Source organism: Triturus cristatus, chromosome 7 (assembly GCF_964204655.1).
Source record: "Triturus cristatus chromosome 7, aTriCri1.1, whole genome shotgun sequence".
NCBI lineage: Eukaryota > Metazoa > Chordata > Amphibia > Caudata > Salamandridae > Triturus > Triturus cristatus.
Window position 1 is genome coordinate 690074881 of NC_140590.1, and position 21269 is coordinate 690096149.

General features: G+C 44.8%; 1 long non-coding RNA gene across 1 annotated transcript; it reads left to right on the forward strand.

The window, feature by feature from the left end:
- The first annotated feature begins 5124 nt into the window (after nt 1-5124).
- Nucleotides 5125-20900, forward strand: LOC146810346 (uncharacterized). The gene is made up of 2 exons (XR_014965676.1): nt 5125-5255; nt 20260-20900. It is a non-coding gene; the product is annotated as an uncharacterized LOC146810346 (long non-coding RNA).
- Nucleotides 20901-21269: the final 369 nt, after the last annotated feature.

The window sequence follows — 21269 nt, forward strand, 5'->3', positions numbered from 1 at the left end:
AGTCAGTGATGCCTGATGCTTTGTTTTACTCCATCATTCGTACCCCTTAGTGTGATATATATACAAACACCAGCTTCCCGCCACATGGCCCAAGGATCTCGATGTCCTTCCATCTACATCAAGAAAGGTAAAGCACCCAGGGGTAACAATGGATTCAGACCTATCCTTCCTAACACGTCATCAAGATCACAAAGAGCACTACCCACATAATGAAAGGACTGCCACAGCATCTTCCCATACCGTGGATACCAACAACAACTACAATTTATAACTACACTTGTATCGTAATCATCAAGCTTTTCTATGTAAACAGCCTATACCGCACTCCTCCCACTATCACCGTATGCAAATTCCAACCAATCCAAAACACTTCCACAAGACTCCATCTCAACCACTACCGCAGAGAATGCATGTCACCGGTCCAGCAATCACTCCACTCACTACTAGAAGCGAAACGGGCAAAGTTCAAGGCACTTTGCAATATTCACAAAGCTTCCCGAAGAAAAGGACCATTAGTCCTTCAAGTGAAATTCAACCAATACAAACTAAGCAGGACATTGAGCTCCAGGCTGGCACCATGGCTCATCATATACAACGTTAATATAAAAAATCTAGAAAATGCACTGCTTTCTCAGTACACCCCCCAATCTCTGGAATTCATTACCGCCAAGATCCGGTGCATTCAGGAGCCATTACAGTTGAGAAGAGAGGTGTAAACATGGCTGTTTCTAAAGTAACTACACCATCCCAAAAACCTGGGAAAGAACCTGGAATAATAGCTGTAGCTTCAAGTACAATCTACAGCCCACAGCTATTCAACAGTCTGACCAGCACACTCTCCTCATGTTTGCAAACAATTTAACAACTTCTATGTCTAGCTAAGTTATAAAGGGTTAACCTCTGTCTAGCCTGGGTATTATAAAGTAATATAAATTCCCACACAACCCCCTGACCCTTACTAATACTATTACACTCAGCACTCAAGCTATTGATTGTAGTTCAACAGACTGCATAATAATTATCTTAATCTGCTTGGTCCTCTTACACTTACATATTGTAGAATCACTGCAGATCCTGTCCATCACCCAATAATGTCCCAGTCCACAATAACAAACCATCATCAACTGAACATGCATGGAAAAACTTCAGAGATCTGTCATATACTGCTGGCCACAGAGGGACTCTAATTTAGTCTAACTATGTACTATAACCACTTCTTGACATCTAACTATGACAATCATACAAGGAATAACTGAAGCAAAGTCCATTTCTCATGACCATTGTACACCTCAACCTATGCATACTGAGGACCATAAAAATAACAAATCTCAGGATGGAAAACCCTGTAAGGCTACCACCCTAGTGACCTGAGATCATAAGAAATACCAAAAAGGGACCTACAGAGCTGATCAACTTACTGAAAACCGTAAGCTGCGTGCCTATCTCTCACACTTCACATTGCTAAGTGCTGTGCACCATAACACAGTATCTGCACCTCGGTCATCATCATGCAATACATGGAAACACTTCCCACCACAGAATCAAAATAAAGACTACATCCTTTCAAACATACACCCAACATGGTGTAGCGTGCTACCCATGCAGGTAAGAGCTTCAGCGGGCAACATAAAGATGCCACATAAATGTTGCAATAAAATGCAATCTGAAGTCTGAGCCTTTACCCATATGCAAGTTCTACCTGTGCCTAACTGTGGACTGTACTCCACCCCCAACCTCTTCTCTTGTAACATGCTTCTACTCTCAGGGGTGTAAAGCCGTACCTGTGGCGCTAGGCAGAGGGGGGGCTCCACACTTTAGGGGCGGAATTCTTTCAGCTGATCACTAGGAGTATCTGTGAGATATGGGAGCCAAAAGCGCATCGCCACATTCTGCAGGAGGGCCTAGGGTGACCAACCGTCTGTAAATTTCACTGACTGTCCGTAATTTGGACCTCACGTCCGTTGTCCGTGATGATCTCTTTTACGGACGGCTTTTGTCCGTAATTTTGTGCATTGCAGGGAACAGCACTGTTCCCTGCATGAAGCCTCAGCTCCCTGATGGTGCTGTCTCGCACTCCTCGGAGCACAAGAGCAGCCCCACCTGCCCATTGTCATTCTGTCTGCGGCTGATGATTGCCACATACAGAATGACAATGGGCCAGTCTGGGCTGTTAAAGCATGTGGTGGCCTCCTCCAGCCTCTGTCTAGGCCAGGACATTCTGTCAGATGAAAGATGGTGAAACAAGTTAATAAAAAGAAGGGGCTAGAGTTCTTTCACAGTCTCGTCATTTTAGAACTGATGCATTTTCAATATTATATTTAACGAAGCCATGGTTGTTGCTTTATTATTTTATGCAACTAACAACCATTGACAAAGCCAATAGTTCTCGCTTGTTGTAGGTGTAACGCTACTTGTTGTGTTATACATCTGGATACAATGACAGAAGAGGCAAAATACCAGTCGGGAGGCACACCATGCTAAGCACAGATTTTTAGTTTGGGTGTTTTAAGCCACGCCTTTATTACATCAAGCACACCCTTTGGAATTGAATTGAATTGAAATTGAATTGAAAAGGCATTTCTAAAGCGCATGGCTACCCGAAAGCATCCCAGCGCTTTGGAGAGATCCCCCCTCAGTTTTTTGATTCCACTTAAAGCCCTGGAAACAACACAATGTCACAGTCACCACATGGCCTGGCACTGTGCATCATGCATGACTCACAACTTCCACTTTTTAAGATTGTCTATGTGCAGGGGCATAGTGAACCCTACCCCCACCCCACCCCTTGCTTTAGGAACCACAGCAAGGGTGGGCCTCTTCTGTCTGCAACTCTGCAGACAAAGGCTCAGCTCATAATTAATATTATCCATCCACTCTTCCACCCACTCATCCACTCATCCATCCAGCCATTTACCCTTTCACCCATCCAGCCATCCTTTCACTTACTCATCCATCCACCCAGTCACTCATCCTTCCACCCATTCACACTTTCCGTCATCCATCCATCCTCCCTTTATCTCTCCATCGACCCTTTCACTTAGCCATCCTTCCTTCCATCCACCCACCCATCCACTCATGTATCCATCCATTGACCCTATCACTCATCCACCCTTTCACTCCTTCACTCATCTATCCATCCTTTGGTCCATCTACCCTCCCTTTCACTCACTCATCATCCTTACATCCACCCTTTCACTCATCCGTCCATCCATTCACCCTTTCACTTATCAATTCATCAATCCATCTATCATTTCACTCATCCATCCACCCGTCCATCATCCACCCTTTCACTTATCAATCCATTTATGCGTTCTCTCATTATCCATCCATTCACCCTTTCACCATGGTGAAAGGGTGAATGGATGGATAATGAGTGAACGGATAAATGGATGGATAAGTGAGTGGAAGGATGGATGAGAGACAAGGTAAATGGATGGATGTATGGGTGGAAGGGTAGATGGATGGGTAAAAGGTTGGATGGATAAGCGAAGGGATGGATGGATGAGTGAAAGGGTGGATGATGGACGGGTGGATGGATGAGTGAAATGATAGCTGGATTGATGAATTGATAAGTGAAAGGGTGAATGGATGGACGGATGAGTGAAAAGGTGGATGTAAGGATGATGAGTGAAGGAAAGGGAGGGTAGATGGACCAAAGGATGGATAGATGAGTGAAGGAGTGAAAGGGTGGATGAGTGATAGGGTCAATGGATGGATACATGAGTGGATGAGTAGGTGGATGGGTGGGTAAGTGGATGGAAGGAAGGATGGCTAAGTGAAAGGGTCGATGGAGAGATAAAGGGAGGAAGGATGGATGACGGAAAGTGTGAATGGGTGGAAGGATGAGTGACTGGGTGGATGGATGAGTAAGTGAAAGGATGGCTAGATGGGTGAAATTGTAAATGGCTGGATGGACAAGTGGATGGAAGAGTGGATGGATGAGTGTACGGATGGATAGGGTAAAAGGGCGGATGGATGGATGAGTGAATTGGTGGATGGAAGGATGGATGAGTGAAATGATGGATGGAAGGATACATGATGGATAGGTTTCCAATGGTTGAATATGGATGGGCTTACTTATATACTATTCCGCGACCTCCTCTTATGTGTCTGTAAAACTTACCTTTCGTCCCAAAGTTTTGTCTTCCTGTCCTGAATTTTTGTCCTGAATTTTGACTCTTAGTCCTGAATTTTTACACTCACCATCCTGAATTTGCACCCATGCCAGTTGGTCACCCTTGGAGGGTCCCATCATGTCGTGTTAGACACTGTGCCACCCTAGGAACACAACACAGCATGGTGTTGGCAAGACACAAAAATGCAAAGGCGTTGGTGGGAATCTGACCCCCCAGTAAAATACTTGTCAATTTCAGGCAACCTACAACGAAAGCAGCAGATGGGACCCGTCCTTTAAGGAAAAGGCGTTTTTCTGGTAGGCCCGACGGTGCCTCAGAAAGGCTGGCACAACTGGGTTAAAGTTGCCCTAATACGCTTCTCACTCTGTCTCAGCACTCCCAAAATTTCAGAGGCACCAGCCAACAATGACTGATCCACAGGCCTGCCCACATGTGCTCGGATAAACAACTGACATCTAAAATCTGACCTGCAGCCAACGGCCTTGTGGAAGATGTTAAACTGGCATCACACGGCAGGAAACCCTCCATACTGTTCCTGCTAGGAGTTTATCCCTAGCGGCTTCCACGGTGGATTAAACCCCTGCGCCCTGTTCTCCCACCGAGGAGAGTGGCGCAGCGCGTTTCCCACCCTCGGAGGACGCACTGCTGCCAAGCGCAACAAAGGCAGCGCTGAAGATTTTTATAAACTTGCCAAAACCTCTCTTATCAAAAGTCTTCCCCCACGACGCCCTCCTCGAGGCACTCTCCAGAGATATGACTCAAAGCGGTCTCTCGTGCCAGGGGCCGCGCGCGGAGATGCCGCTGACGTGCCGGGGCCCTACGGTGGGTCTCCGTGTTATTATGACACGGCAGCTCACAATAAGGACGCTATTGTTCGCTTGCGTGCGAAGCCTTGGCTAGGGATCTGCGTCCCCGCCCACACTTCGAAACCACAATTGTGCACCTTCCCCGTCTTGCTTCATTTTTTTTATCTCCTCCTCAGCTGCAGGTAAACATTCGTCGCAGGCACGCAAGGGTGGAATGAAGGCCTCCTCCGCCCCGGCTTCAGCCAGCCCTCCTGGGCTCAAACACACCAGCGCCGAAGCAGGCGTTCCAGAGGCCTGACTCAGCGGCCCACAGGTAGGCAGCGTCGTCAAATGAATCCCCTCTGTACAAGGGTAGGTTAAGGCCAAGGGCCCTCGCATACGAGCAGGCGGACCTGGCTCAAGCGGATTACAACTTGATAACAAGACATGTTTCTCTGGTTCAGGTCCAGGGAGATGGCCCCCTGGTTCAGGTGGGTGAAGAGCTGTCTTACAAGAGAGTTTCAAGGACATTATGGCCTCTTAATCCCTGGTCCGTTGACCGGGCTCAGGTAATGCATTGCCTCTAAACCAAAGCAGGTTCATCTTGTCCAGGTAGACTATGGCCCCTTAGAAAAAGACAGGTTCAACTAATGAAGGTAAGTTACAGCCTCTCTTAGCGGATTGTGTTGGCCTGGTTCAGATAGGTTAAGATCTCTTGGTTCAACCTCTCACAGGCCTGGTTAACCTGGTTCAGGTAAGGTGCAGCCACTGACACAAGGAAGGTTTCATCTGCCATAGGTAGAAAACAACCTCTCACGCAAATAATTTTTCACCTAGTTTATGTTGTAATTTTGTTATGTTTTGTTAATATAACTTATTAAGTGCACGAATACCCAGAGGTGTGTTGGCGCTAAACCTGAGGAGTGAGAAAAAAACGAATTTAGAAATAGCCATGTTTTAAAGCCTTTTCTAAATGAGGCAAGAGAGTTGGCAGCTCTAACGCCCATAGGAAGCATGTTCCATCGTTTTGCCATACCATGGCCTAAGCTTTGGCCTTCCCAACTCGAGGTTCGAATCCTTGGCACCATCATAAGCCTGGCACTAGTAGACCGTAATTGTCTGTCAGGATGGTACCAGGAGAAGATGCTTTTCAGGAATACCAGCCCTGTGTTATTCAAGGACCTGTAGCTAGACATAGTATCTTGAACTTGATACAGGAAGCCAGTGAAGTTTCCGGCTGTCTTTAGAAACTGATTCATGCTTTGGCAGGTTTAATAGAAGCCTGGCAGCTGCATTTTGCACCATCTGAAGTGTTTTTCAGATTCTGCTTCTGCGTACTCAGATAGAGACCATTACAATAGTCTAACTTTGATAATACCAATGGAGTTACAACCATCCTCCTGGAATCGAAGGGAATATAGGGAAGAACCTTTTTCAGTTTCCTAATCAGATAGAAGGCGGACAAAACCGTAGCATTAGTTTGCTGAGAGAAAGTAAGTTTATTGTCAATCAGAACCCCAAGATCTTTTGCCTTGTCTACAGGTTTTGGTAACTCTCTGATCTCAACAGGCCACTAGAGTCCGTCCCATCTTGGTTGGAGATTACCAAAGATCACCACTTCGGTTTTGTCCGAATTCAATTTGAGACAATGCTTGCCCATCCAGCTGCTAATTTCCCTCATCTAGTTTTGGATCTGCATTGCGGGGGAAGCCTGGTCTTTCTGTGCAGCTATCACAATCTGGGTGTCGTTGACATATGATGTTAAATTGAAACCGAAATGTTGGATTAGGGGAGCCAGTTCCGACACATAGATGTTAAACAGTGATGAGCTAAGCGACGAACCCTGAGGGACCCCACAGGGGAGCACATAAGGAGTTGATTTAAACTGTTCCAGGGTCACTGTCTGTCTTCTTTCCTTCAAAAAAGACGATAATAGAGAAAGAGCCAAACCCTTAACCCCTAGTGTTTCCAGACGCAGTAGCAGTATGTCATGGTGGACGCTATCGAAAGCCGCCAACAAATCAACGAGGATCAGGGTAGCGGCACCTCCTTTATCCATCACTGTCCAAATCTTCTCAGTGGCCTTGATCGATGCCGTCTCCATACTGTGCCCTGAGCGGAAGCCACATTGCAAGGAATTTAGTAGTTCATTTTCTTGAATGAATTGCGTTAACTGGTTATTCATGATGAGCTGATGGCATCTTCTAACGAGGCAGGTTAATCTGATGAAGGTACCTGCAACCTCTTACGCCACGGCATGTTCACCAGGTTTAGACAGTCTATAACATCATGTAAGGAGGGGCTCTCGATTTGATTCAGGTAAGAGATAGCGCTATAGTGTCCCGTGAGACACGTTCTAGTGTTCCAATAAATGTGACATGGATCGAGCCACTCCCTGAGGACTGCTCCCACACTCACCCCACACCCATCCATCCCAGATGTCACCGGTCAGGTGACTCTGCAAATAAAAGGGGCCAGATGCATGTGCCACTGACCAGTTCCAGATACTGCAACTATGCCTCTGTGTCGTTATTCTCTACACATGAAGGCCTAGGGTCCAAGCCAGTCCAATGGCAATGAGTGGATCTGACCATGCGTGTGAGCCCGTAGCAGTGCTTCAGATTGTTGTGTGGGGGGGGAGAGTAGCCAGAGTCAAAGGCTCACCCCGCACATACTGCCAGCTGGATGTCGATTGTTGCAGGGCGAGAAGAAGGCTACCCAGTGCACACACCAGCGTCCCCTGTGAGGCCCCTGCAGCAGTAATGCTGACCGGTCCTGCAGCATGAAGTCAGTGGAACTATACCGCAGCATGAAGTCAGTGGAACTATACAACGGTGGAACGCATTGCAACTAGCTGCGTGTTCAAGGCACCTACACCCTGACGACCTGCCTGCAAGACATGAGAGGCCTCTCCCATTCCGGCAGTGCATGCGTGGGCAGAAAGTAGAACTGTGTCAGCAGGGAAGCGGATGAAGGGCCAGCAAGGAAATTAGTGGAAGCAGCCCCTGTGTGTAGTAGCTATTCAGAGCGTCTTGTGTGCAGCGCAACGACTGGTGCCAGCACTGTGAGCCGAGGTTGAACTTTCCCCAGCAGTAAGAGAAGAACTGGCACATACAGTTACTGTCAAAGCCCACATTCGGAGGAAAGACTGCAGCGGTCTGTCAAGAGAGACATTGTCAGCATTGATGGGGGCCCCTTGCTGCACCGTGCTCAGGGCCAAGTGACTGCCAGTAAAACCCCCCCTCCTGAAAGTAGTTATCAGCCCTGCAGCACCAATTCTGTGGCCCCATTCCCACCTGAAGTGCTCCATGGCAGCTGGAGCACCTGTCAAAGGCCCCGCCAGCTGTACAGTGCCTGTGGTGTCCTGCGGTCAGGCATCAGAGGAGCCACCGTATTCAAGCTAGCCTGCCCGATGAAGGGTGAAGTCCTGTAACCGGTCACAGGATGCTTGTTTCTGGTCCAGTTAAGACCTGGCTTGGCAGTTCGGGCGGGACTATTCCCATGAGGGACAGGGTCAAGACTAATTTGCATATGGCTAGGTCTGAACTGGGGTGACAAAGTCAGCTAAAGAATGATGATGGATTAAATCCAGATCTGTGACGGGGGTGAGTGTCTAGAAAGTTTCAGCACTCCGTCCATCATCTCCTTGTTTTTGCTTGGATCAGAGAAACCCCTGTCTGCAGCTCTAGCCCCCATGCAGCTTGTAGTGTGAGAGAGGCTGCAGCGATCGGGAAGGAGTAGTGGAAGTGCCACGGACCAGCCATTTGCTGCGCGGGAGCCAATGCGAGTGTTCACATAAGTACAAAAAATATAGAGAGGCAACACAAAAACTTAACAGAAACACATTCAACAATAGATATGTGACATTGAATCAGTGCATTTAGCTCTTTATTGTAGAACTAGTTATTATACTTTATTGTGAGTTTTCAAAGGAGCGCAGCCACCACGTTTCACCTAAAAAGGCTTCATCAGGGCAAGAGAACTGTACCCCAGACACACAGCAAACATGTTATTCTTCAAGTTATGTAGTAGGCAGTGTAGCCATCAATCATAGCTAAGTCCTGTTCGCCAAATATGGTTCATCTGAAAGTACATGTAGGTGATACAATACCCTGCATAAATCACATAGATATATAGTATACCTTCTGGGGGAAGACCCAATCACAAAGGATAAGGGATCCGAATTGTACAGACCAGAACGGACACTTACTAGCATACCGATGGTCAGTAATCCGTGCTTGCGTTGGGCTGCCGACCTACCCCTGGTTCTGCCGGTACAAATGAGGTCACATTTAGCCACCCACCACACCTCACTCTTCACATTGGCAAAAAAAAAAGAACTCAGCAAAGAGCCCCCCCTTTGGGCCCATTGGGCACTGCAGCACCAGACCAACGAGGTGCTACCCTGTTTAGAGTTCTGCAGCGACCACTTTGTGTGGCCTAAGGGAGATCCAGCACAGCCTACTCAGTCCCGTAGCAATCCAGGGACAGGAGCCTCTTGGGAATGTCAGTGTGAGGGAATCCCGGCAAAAGAGTGCAGCTGCTCCACGACAGCCACGGTAGGCAATGAGATCCTTGCAGCGAGACTGGTCATCCAAAGACTAATCTGGAAGACCCTGTGTACCTGAATCCTGATGGCAGGAGCATACAGACCATAAGACAATCACCCTTTGTGGCTAAACGAGCAAGTTGGATGTGGTCCTGTGGGCGGTTCCTTAGTGACTCCTTCATGCGGCCTATGAGAGGCCCCACACAGTCCCATGGCAGCCCAGTGAAAAGGGCTTCAAGGAAATTCCCATGTGAGGGAGGCCTGGCATGAGAGAGAAGTCTAGAGCTGCTCTACCAATGGGTACCAGGAAGCATCATAGCCCTCGAGGAAGATTGCCCTTCATCGCAATGTCGTCCTCCGTGTTTGAGGGTTTGCCATCCATGGATCCAGGGCGCCTTCAAATAATTCTCTGCAGTGGGCTCCTCCACCCCTCCTGATGCATTACCCAGTTTGAACTGCTTTGAATCCTTTCAACACCATGAGCGCAGGCAGAATCAAACAACACAGCAGATAGAGGATGTGACTCCATGACAGGGGATTGAGAGAAGTCCAGACTTCGTCCATGTCGCATTCGCGCCCAGAGTCATCTGGTGAAACCAAGGGTGTGTGCCTTGATGCCAGGTGTGCCCAGCTGCACCTATATGCCAAGCCTGTATTGTCCTGTCGACTGCCTGACAAGACTCAGTGGTGTTTTGTCTCGTTGTTTATTCTCTCCCACAGGTTGGACTTGTTTGTTTCTTGTCAATAAAGTTTGGGAGGGATGTAGTGTCCTGTGGGACACGTTCTAGAGAATGTGACATATATCCAGCCACTCCCTGAGGGCTGGCTCCCACACTCACCCCACACCCATTCATCACAGGTGTCACCGGTCAGGTGACCCTGCAAATAAAACGGGCCAGGCGCATGTACCCTGGGCTAGTTCCAGTTACTGTAACTATGCCTCTGTGTTGTTATTCTCTACCACAAGCGCCTGACACCAGGGCTGTGACCTGTTTTAGGCAGGTTACACCCTTTTCTTGTCATGGCTGTTTCACTTGCTTACAGTCAGTTGTACACTGGCACAGAAAGCCAGCTTCACCTGGTCCACGCAGTTACAGGAATCCTGGATCAAGGCAGACTAGGGTACATCACAGTTTTTTTCCACCAGGGTAGATTTATATTGGTAATTTAAAGTAGAATAAAACCTTTCAATCTTGCGCTACTTGTAAGTTAAAACTAATTTCACAAGTTTAGGTTCACATGTTTCACACCACGTGAATTTACTTGGTTCTCATAAGTTACGATCACACACACAGGGCAGGTTCATTTGTTAGGAGTGGGTTATAGACCTTATAAAAAGGCAGATTCTGCACATCAGAGTTAGCTCAGCTGATTAAGCTAGGCCAAGGCCTTTTTGCACCTGGGTAAACTGACCTGGTTTATGTAAGCTTTAGTCTCCCACACCTTGGTAAACTGGCCTAGTTCTGGTGGGAGGGCGCAGATGCAGGTAGGTTGAGGCTTCTTACTCCCAGGTATGTTTAACGGGTCCTGGAAGCTCCTGACCTATTGCAACAAAGCAGACTCCCCTTATTAGGTTAGGTTATAGCTTTTTGAACTGAAGTAAAATAATTATCTCCGAGATAGGTTTCATACTGAGAAGAAATTTGGATTTGTATCAATCACAGCTACTGTAGCACCCGGAATTCTCTCATGTTTATTAATCATAGGTGCTGGAAGAATGGATGTAGGGGGTGCTACGGTAACCCCAAAAATAACCCTGCTGGAGTTCAGAAACTGAATGAGCAATAAAGATGCCTTCTCGCCTAGCGACGCAGTGCATGCGCTGCACGCCTTGGCGAGATCTATTGTTGTCGACTTGGTTTGCGAAGGGGGACAGAACATGTGCACGCGCCCAGAAGACAGGACATGTGCATGCTTACGGCTTTAGGCGTTAGCATAAAAGACAGCAGGCGTGCGAGGACAGGAGATGTGCACGCGCATATGGCTTTCGTCGCTCCCTCTCTCCCTCCCTGTCTGCGTTCACGCAGGGCAAGAGATATGCACACGTTCCTGGAGATTCTTCCTCCCCGCCAAAGTCAGTCTTAGTGACCGCGCAGTCAGCCCTTGTCTCCTGCTCTAGGCGGCCACACGGGCCTCTCCGGCTACCAAATGCCCTCTTCCTGGGCCTCTGCCACGCCACTCAGACCTCCAGCAGCACAGGCGTGCTAACATTGCTCGTCGCTGCCTCACTCTCTCTCGTCTCTGGCCGCTTACCTCCCGGCACTCCTGGGCCTCGGTTCCACCCACTCGGCTCCTCCGCAGTGTCGGTCATTTCTTTCTTGTCCGTTCAGTTAGGCACACAACGGCAGCGCTCGGCTCTACCGCACCAAGATGCTGCTCTGCGCCGCTCACTAGTTCCACTGCTCCAGCGCATTGCTCGGCCACTCAAATAGCGCTGGATACCGCTGCAATCAGGCCGCACCCTTGCTTCGTCGCTGGACCAGCTCCGAACCTTGGCAGCACGACACCCCAAAGACTTGTCGCCCTGGGTTTAGAGTCAATGGTCCAATGTGTTCCCAGGAAAGGTCCACTCCAACTAGTTGAACTAATAAGGACATCATGGACCTTGAGGAGGTGATGTATCAGTTAGGGTTTTCACAGGTAGGTTAATTAACTATTACATAGGTCCATTCAGTGCTGTCGTAGCCAGGGAACTGTGAAAATGCCTGTGTAAACTGAGTGAAGTAACATTAACATCTAAGACAGTGTCAGCATGTACAAGTCGAAATGCCTGACGTACGGTATGCCTCAGTTGTGTGACAGTGTGGCTGAACTCACTAAATGGTTTGCGTGTTTACACAGGGGCACTCAAGGCATAAGGCCAGTGCCTGAAATGGAATGATAAAAGTTCAAGTAATCGCAATTCAAGAGTATCTTTTTACTACTGAGAAGTGCTGGTACGCTTTCATAAGTAGTGCAGTCCTGCTGAGAAGTGCTGGTACACTTTCATAAGTAGTGCAGTCCTGCTGAGAAGTGCTGGTACGTTTTATTAAGTTGTGCAGTCCTGCTGAGAAGTGTTGGTTCGCTTTCATAAGTAGTGCAATCCTGCTGAGAAGTGCTGGTACGCTTTCATCAGTCGTGCAGTCCTGCTGAGAAGTGCTGGTATGCTTTCATCAGTCGTACAGACCTGCTGAGAGGTGCCGGAACACTTTCATAAATAGAGTTGTCCTGCTGAGAAATACTGGTGCGCTTTCATACGTAGTGCAGTCCTGCTGAGAAGTGCTGGTACGCTCATATAAACACGTGTTAAAGAACCACCCTCTTCTTCAGACAATAGTCAGAAACAAATGCATGCAGTGTAATATACATCCTGTTCACAGGAATTATGCGATTGTGCGGCCGCTGCGAGTTTCGCATAATGGTACATTTGAAACATAATCCATCATTTGCCAAATAATCTGCAGATTTTAACCCAAAAATATGTTTCAAGCTCAACCAGTTCAAAAGGTAGTAGAAACAGAGTGTCACCTGTTGCAGCACAGCGGAAGGACCATTGCAATGGATGACAGGTCACCTTTCTGTTGCTTATTGCTATATTTGGGTGTGAAGCTGGTACTAATGAGGTGCACCTAAGGCCCACACAGTGTCAAGTTTAACAAGCATTTGCAATGCAATAGGTCTCGCATTTACGCGAGTTAGAGCTATTGACATTGTAAATGATAATGCCTTTTATTTTTATTTTCGTTTTAAAAACATAAATAAAAGGCATATTCATTTAGAATGCCAATATCTTAAAGTCGCGTAAATGCGAGACCTATTGCATTGCAAATGCTTGTTATCTTGTCCATTTGCAATGCGCTCAAAGAAGGGGTCAATGCTCAGGCTATGTCTTCTGATAAATTGCTGCTTATTCTTTCAAAAAGGATATATGCGACTACTTTTCTTGACCTGAATGCAAAGTGAGAGGATTTTGTAAAGTAACCTATATGACAATCCTGCTGAGGTACAGGAGTGTGAAAGAAAAGGTGGTAGAATGTCATTTTTTTCTAACACACAATAACATTTAAATACCTGTAAAGGAAATGTACAACTATTTCTAAATATATCAGCAGCAAGGAAAGCACAAATGAGGCACATTTTTAATTCTTAAATGTGATGGAAACAAAGATTTTAACAGGATCAAAAGTATTGAACATGTTACTTGGTGAAGTGCAAACGATAAATATTCACTGAAACCTGTTTTTCCACACATTATCAATTGTGCACTATATCGTTTCATCAGGAAAACTGCATGCCAGTGCAATTTTTTTGCCATTTCAATGAAAAATGCGCTGTCTGTAAATGTCATTGCGCTATCTCACAACATGCTTTAGTAATATATTTGCAACAGTTTGCTCCAAAAAGCACCATCGTAAAACACTACACCCTAACCACTCTACTTCTGAATGGGCATGGCTTATTTGCTGCACGTCTTCTTCGTGTAAGGCGTGAATTTTTCAGTCTTCAGCTAAGTAACATTGATGGCAGCACCCCGCTCTGAAAATTGCTGCAACACCGCTGGTGGTAATATGCATAAATGCTAATTGGTGTCAGAATTGGGGGTTGTTTAGAATTGTGTGGCATCCAAGGCTGCAAATGTAAGATTGCCGGCCTCAATTAGGGGTGGGCGAAGCACAGGGAAGCCATTGGTGGAGCATTAGCTGTCTCAACCAGTGCAAGCCTTTGGTTTGGCTGCCAGCTCTTAATGACCATCACCCTTCCCTACTCAGGTCAGGGCGACCATCACTCAGTTTTCCGGCCCAGAATGGTGGTCTTCGGGGCAAGAAATATACAAGTGGCCCTTACATACGGGGCAAAAAAAACCTGCACATCTGGGCCAAGAATTGCTTGTTTTGTAAACACATTCACACTTGCTTGCCATTTCACTGAGTCTAGAGAGGATCTGCCAGTGGAGTGCCTGGTAGTCCTCAGCTAGGGCAGCGAAGATAATGGCTTCCACTGACCTGGTAGGCTGGCGGTCCAACAATCATGGTTTAAAATTGCCACCTCTGAAAGTGACCCTGAGACTGAGAGATGTTTCTAAGATATCTGTTTTAGAGATTATTTGCTGGTCTCCCGAAGATGAAGTCCTTTATATTTATTATTTTCTGACTGCAGTAGTTTGTGAAGGAAAAATTGTGTGTTTTATGAGGAAATTTGATGTATTTCCTGGGGGAAACATGATGTCCAATTCTATAATGGGATTTTAATCTTCTAAATCTTTAGTTTTTAGGCCCATGCATGTTATTCTTTTTATTGTTTATGTTCATAGTGTGTTAACAAGCCGCCTTGCAGCCAGTTTATTTCCTTTTGGCAGAAACTGCTTAAAATCTGGGTCAATACTGTATGTTTAAAAACTTGGGTAAGTAGATTATGTGAATACATTAAACTGAATTCTGGTTTAAATCATTCCATATGAAGCTTGTGAATGGGGAACCAACAGCAGGAAAGTGAAGATAATTAAACAGAAGAACCAAGCTGTGTGCCATGGTGCATACGTGGTATTTTGTCTAGCTTTCTGTGATCACTGCATACTTCTTTAGCATGCTAGGTTGCTCGGAACAGAAGGGAAAAAAGCTGTCTCAGTAGATATCCCAAAACGTACCACAAAACTTGCCACAGTAGCCCAGAATCATGATGCAGAGAACTTTAGATTTAGAGCTAATGCATTTCGAGTGTTTGCTTTTTTCCAAATTAGGGTTCATTCTGGTCACTTGACATGCACATATGCCGAGGTACACTGAGTCAATCCAAATTGTAATGTAGGTAGTAACCAGTGCTTAAATTGTAAAATATTAGGTGCAGGTGCTCAAAACTTTTTAGGAGGCTGCACCCACTTTCCCGGCTCCGCCCACTTCCTCCAGAGACTCCACCCACTTCCACAAGCCTCAATACTTCATAGCCACCTCCTCACATCTTGAGTTCCACAAGAAGCTGAAGACCTGACTCTTCACAAAAGCACCTCTGGGACCTCACGCCTACACAGCTGCCCAAGTGCCTGGATACCCTCTCGGGTGATTAGTGTGATACATAAATCAATTTATCATAACATAATGTAACATATGGGAAGGCACTTTCACACTTGTAGAATCACTTTTATAAATTCTGAAAGCCTTTGTGTGATTTGTCATTCCCAGAAGATGACACAAGGGCACAATCCACCTAGCTCTAGAATATTTTGGGCGAAAGAATAGCAACTGTTCCTCGGTCTTGTAGAAAAACATGCATGACAGACACAAGGTAGACACTGACTGTGCAGGATCCAATGTTAATGTAAACACAACAATCGGCAAAGTCCTGCACCTACACAGCAAAGAATGTGAGTGTGTACATACTAGTAAGATACATTTTAGGATTTTCTCGGCATTAGGCACAGTCTTATGCAATACAAAAAGCCTTGTGCAGCTGCTGATGGAACTAGGCAACTCATTCTGAGCAGCAACTCTCTACCAGTATTTTGATTTGACAACAGTAACCACAGTAGGTGTGACAGAGGAGGGCTCTTTCCAAAAATCACCTAGGCCCAGGTCATACAATTATTTTTGACATAGGCCAACCACTTGATCTTCTTGGAGCGGTTTATACTGAGAATATCAACAAAGCCCTCTCAAAAGGGTCGCAATTCCTCAATGGCCCATAAGCGAACCCAATAAAGTACCGGCATTAGGGTAGCAAACGCAGATATAGGCTTAAGTTCAAGGTCCAATGTAAAGGGAACTAAGGGGGTGCCTCTCTCCATTACTGTTAGAGCTCTTATGAAGTTGTTCTCACTAGTTCCCAGTTGACATGCGTGGCAGTGGACCCATAGTTCTGTCACTGTGCCATATACTACAGCACCCCTTGGTTGGGCTTTCTCTATCTCCACTGCTGGAAGACCCGATACCAGGGAACCTTTTTAGCAAATCTAAGAATAGCCCCAGCTCTATGGGTTAACAAAAGTAAGCTTTCAGAAATCTGTGGGGCCCATGATGCCGAATCAGACAGATGAAGCCCTAAATAGTCAATTCCTTGACCCTTTCTAAAACGTCCCTTCCCAAGCTTACGGTACCCCCTCAACCCCCTGAAATAAGTTATATTCTTGGTTTTGGATGCATTTATTATAAGACCATATAACCTATAAACCAGCTCTGATTTTAGCTAGCAGAAATGTATCATAAGCAAAGAAAAGGGCCAGAACATTATGGCCTGCAAGCATGGGGGAATCATTGGCACGGTTATCCATTGATCCTTTCAGTGTGAGATCAGGGCTTCTGGTCAACACTGAAGGATAGTTACCATTTTGTTCTCAGAATATACAGTGATAAAGAACCATACTCATGTTTGTATATGGCCTCACTAATTCACTACATCTCTTTAATACCTGCCAAATTGTTCTTTTAAAATTTTCAAATCTCATAGGCCCTCGTTCTGGCGGCTAGCTGATATTCATTTCTGCTGGTAACAAATATAGCAGTCAAATAGGGAATGACAAGTAATGCAGCAAGTACTGAATTCCCAATGTCTTCTACTCTGGTATCTCACTGGTTTAAATCTGGTGAAATGTTCAATTGGGAAGCAGCTGCAAAATAAGGAATTCGCCTGGCAATTAGTTATGGTTACTGATTCCTGCAGTAAGTCCCTCAATTTCTAAGGGCACTGTCGGGATCCCAGTGCGGGACATTGTGATATTCCTGCATCCAGTAAATACTGATACCAATGGTATCCAGCTCAAACCCCATTCATTACTATGAGCACCAAAAGAGCTGTTTCCTATGAAAGGAAAAAATATGGAGGAAAGATCTACATAAATGTATGGAGTAGGGCACATTTTTAATAATACATTGCATTTGCAGAACGCCTGATATCCACAATGCTTATCTGTCTATGCAAACCTCTACTTCCCCTGCCACTACATTCACAAAAATGCAGAAATATATGAATTCTAGCTTTGCACATACGATTTACCTACAATTCCAGACTTTTGGAGTTACAAAATTACAGATAAACCTTTCTGGCAAATTTACTCGTTATGCATAACAAGAGTAACCGTAAGGCAATAACAAGCTAAAGTCTGGCAGAAGTCAGCATCTTTTGCAAAATTCACTTGTTTCTGCTTTTTCTTCTCATGCAAAATAATCTCCCATGTAGATTAAACGCTTCTTCTATACATTGTGAAAAAAGGAAGGGGATTGATTCTTTCACAAACCCAATTTTAAAACTATGTCAGCATTCTTTTTATGTCTATACGAGTGACTTTTCAAAAAATGGTTTCATGCTTGCTTGGTTTCCCAATCTTTACATAGAAAAATCTCTTTGTTAGAGTTCCGCTATATCTCATACCAGGTGTTCCCCCTGATCCCAAATGTAAGATTATTATCTACTTAAGATGTCTCTTAAATTCAAAGGGTCATATAATTTATTCCGAACAAGTCAAGCAATAACCTGCACACTCTACCTACACAAGTGGAGCCGGAAATTTGCAAAGATGCTAAAGTTAATAAAAAGCAAATGGGAAATCCTGCAGAGTATTTACGTGAGAATTCTAGTTTTTTGTCCCTTAAAAAAAAGTACTACCTCCTCCGAACTCTTCAGTTGGTCACTACACTATTACAAAACCATGCCAGACAGAATTAGACAAAGATTTTGGCAGGCTTAGTGCGAGCAGAATGCAATCTGCTTTAACATATTACTTCACTAAAACACAAACTGACCTAGACTTAGTGCAGAGCAGCACGTGCACTAACTAGGAGACTCAAGCGCAGCCTGCCCTCTGGCAACCATCGTCCGAGTTTACAAGGCTTAGGCAATAAATCTGAAGCACAGGCCGAGCCCTCAGCACAGGAGATTAAAAGAACGTGCCTAAATGCCGGAAAAGTTATTTATTTTTTTTAACGTGCAGCTCTTGTTGGTTTTATGAAGCAAGTACATTTAGTAAACAAAAATGATACCTGTATTGATTGCGGGCGCCGGTGCTCATATATATTCAGTATTTCACTCATGCTGGACAGGACGTTGTATATTGTAAAACGTTTATTGGCACTTTGCCAGTCCTGCTGCACACTTCCAGCCTGACGTGCCCCCAGTGCAGCCAAAAGCCCGCCCTCAAGCATTCTTCAACGTAAATCGAACAACATTCTGTGAAAGGCAGGTGAGATCTGCACGTGACATCACTAACATGATGACGACGCTCTTCAAGTATGCGTGGACAAGGATGGAACTTCCTATGAGACATACCAGGCAGCAGCCACAGAAGGAGAGCAGCGCAGGAAATCATTTTATTAATTACCGGGCCATCCATCTGCCGGAGGATAAAAATCGTATAGACCCGGACCGGTAACATAACTGCCGGTGCTGAGCACCGGAAAGCTCCGGCACAAATTAAGCACTGGTTTTAACCCATATAGCAATCACAGAGAGTCCATAAGATATTTCTTTTTCCATTATTTTCTTCTTTTCTCAAAGATCCAAGCACAAAAACACACTGGCAGGCGACACGTGTTTCATCTAACTGACCTTTTCAAGGCTAGAATACAAGGGCACATAAACCGGGCACCACATAGAACACCGTATTGCAAGTAAGTTTAAACGTGCAGATTCTGAAAGTCTGTGAAGCAAACGTCAGATTTGAAGTATCAGTCATCTATATATTCACAGAATACACCGAATCCTGAGCGGTATGCAAAGCATCAATGTCTTTAATGTTAATAGGGATATCTGTGGCCCGTCGTTATCTCCACGAGTTTCTGTACCTGCAGGCAAAAATTCCCAGCGTGGAGATTCCAAATCCCAGTGGTCTATGAAAGCTGACTCCAATAAAAGATGCCCATACCTGCAAACATTCTCAAATGCTAACGACATCTATCACAAGGTCAAATAATGGCGAGCACCTTAGGGAACATGGACAATAAGGGAACTGTAAAGAAGTCTCACAGGAAATAAATCTTGGTCTTCAAGGTCACTTGCAATAAAGACACAATACTGCTGAAGGCTCTGTTGAACATCTGGAAGCCAAGGGACAGCGGACCCTGAAGAAACAGGTGGAGAGGCAGCGAGATGCTCAGTGGGTACTGATGGAGCGTGATAATTTTAGTGAGTTTTTTTTGCTCAATCAATTCGTCCTCATTGGGTGTTTTACTAATATATACTTAAGAAACATGACTAACAGTGTGTCTCGTAAAACACATGAAAGTTTGAAACTGCATCGTAAAAGCATGCAGAAGGTTTGGAGTCTCGTGAAACATGTGAAAGTTTAAAACTGCATCGTAAAAGCATGCAGAAGGTTTGGAGTCTCGTGAAACATGTGAAAGTTTAAAACTGCATCGTAAAAGCATGCAGAAGGTTCGCCAAACTAGTTAAGTTGCTCATGCCAGAGAGAGAAAAACTACTAATGTGCTAAAACGAAAATGTGTAGTGTAATAATGAAAACTATAAGTTTCTATCAAAAATGATTATGAAAATGCTCAAGTAAAAGGATTCCTGAAAGAAAATATGTGTGTGTTTATTAATGAAATCATAAATAGTCTATGCTTAAAACCATAATAAAATTATGTTTTATATTAATTCCTTATGCATTTCTATTTCTCTAATGTTTCAAAGTTAGCACTTTTCCTTTAAAAAATGATGATTTAGTACTTTCACATTGTAGGCCTCAAATATGTATTTTGTCCTTCATTGTTTCCTCTGAATAGACTAAAATTGCTGCCCTGATTGCATTATAGCTATGAGTATTATCGTTGGAGTTTCTTTCCTACTTTTTGAATAATGGATGTTCTCTCTGTTGATATGATTGTAGGAACCTCGTTGCAAGCTCGGAAGACAGCGTGTGGAGTGGACATGTTAAGTTACAAGTGTATTTTCCTATTTCAGAGGAGCAGTGATATTGCACAATCTTAGAGATAGTGAACAAAGAATATTACGTATGGGTCTCGGACGATTTTGGGATAGAGAACGATCACACCATGATCGAGCCATGGATCTTGGCCAACAGAAATCATGCAAACTGCGCAAAAGTTACTTTGTGTGCAGGAACCGTGAACGTTTGGAGGTGTAATTGCCCAGTGGGAAAAGGACGTGCATGGCTATTTTCCTTGCAAAATCTGAGCCTGACATGCTGTCAGTCTAAACTCGGATTTCCCTGAACTGAACTTTCCTCTGCGGTTTAACAGCTGGTAAATTCAAGCAGACCCAAAACCCTTTGGCTTAAGAGTTGTGGACTCTAGCGCTCTACTGGTCCATCTCGTGTCCTGGTCCTAATAAATCTACAACTGAATCTTTGGTTTGTATTATTCTAAATTGCATACGGTATTAGCAATGTGCGTATCTCTCTGTATCTGTATCTCTATCTCTCTCTCGATGTATTTCCTCTGAACTGTGATGCTTTGTGATTATATCTCTATACAGATGAATACCCGTTATTAAATGATTCTAATGTCTTCTTGTGGTTTGACCATTCACTTTGAAGTTTTTTTTTTTTTTTTTTTTTTTTTTACAGCATATGAGTGAATGAATCACCCAAGATTTATTTTAGAATTAATGTGTATTCCATGAAATCGATACATCAATACTACAGAAGAAAACGTTAATGTATAAAATGTATTTAACATTTACCAAACAATTCATAAACACTGGTAGGGAAACGAGGAACTGCTGCATCAAAAGCATAATGTACATCCCAAAACTAAAAAATTATTATATGCTTGATTAAACATTCAAAGATACACTGACGGATTTCACCCTTTTTCACAGCGTTAGTTAAATGAAACCTGCAGAAATATGCACCAGTGGCATCCACCACCTTATGTG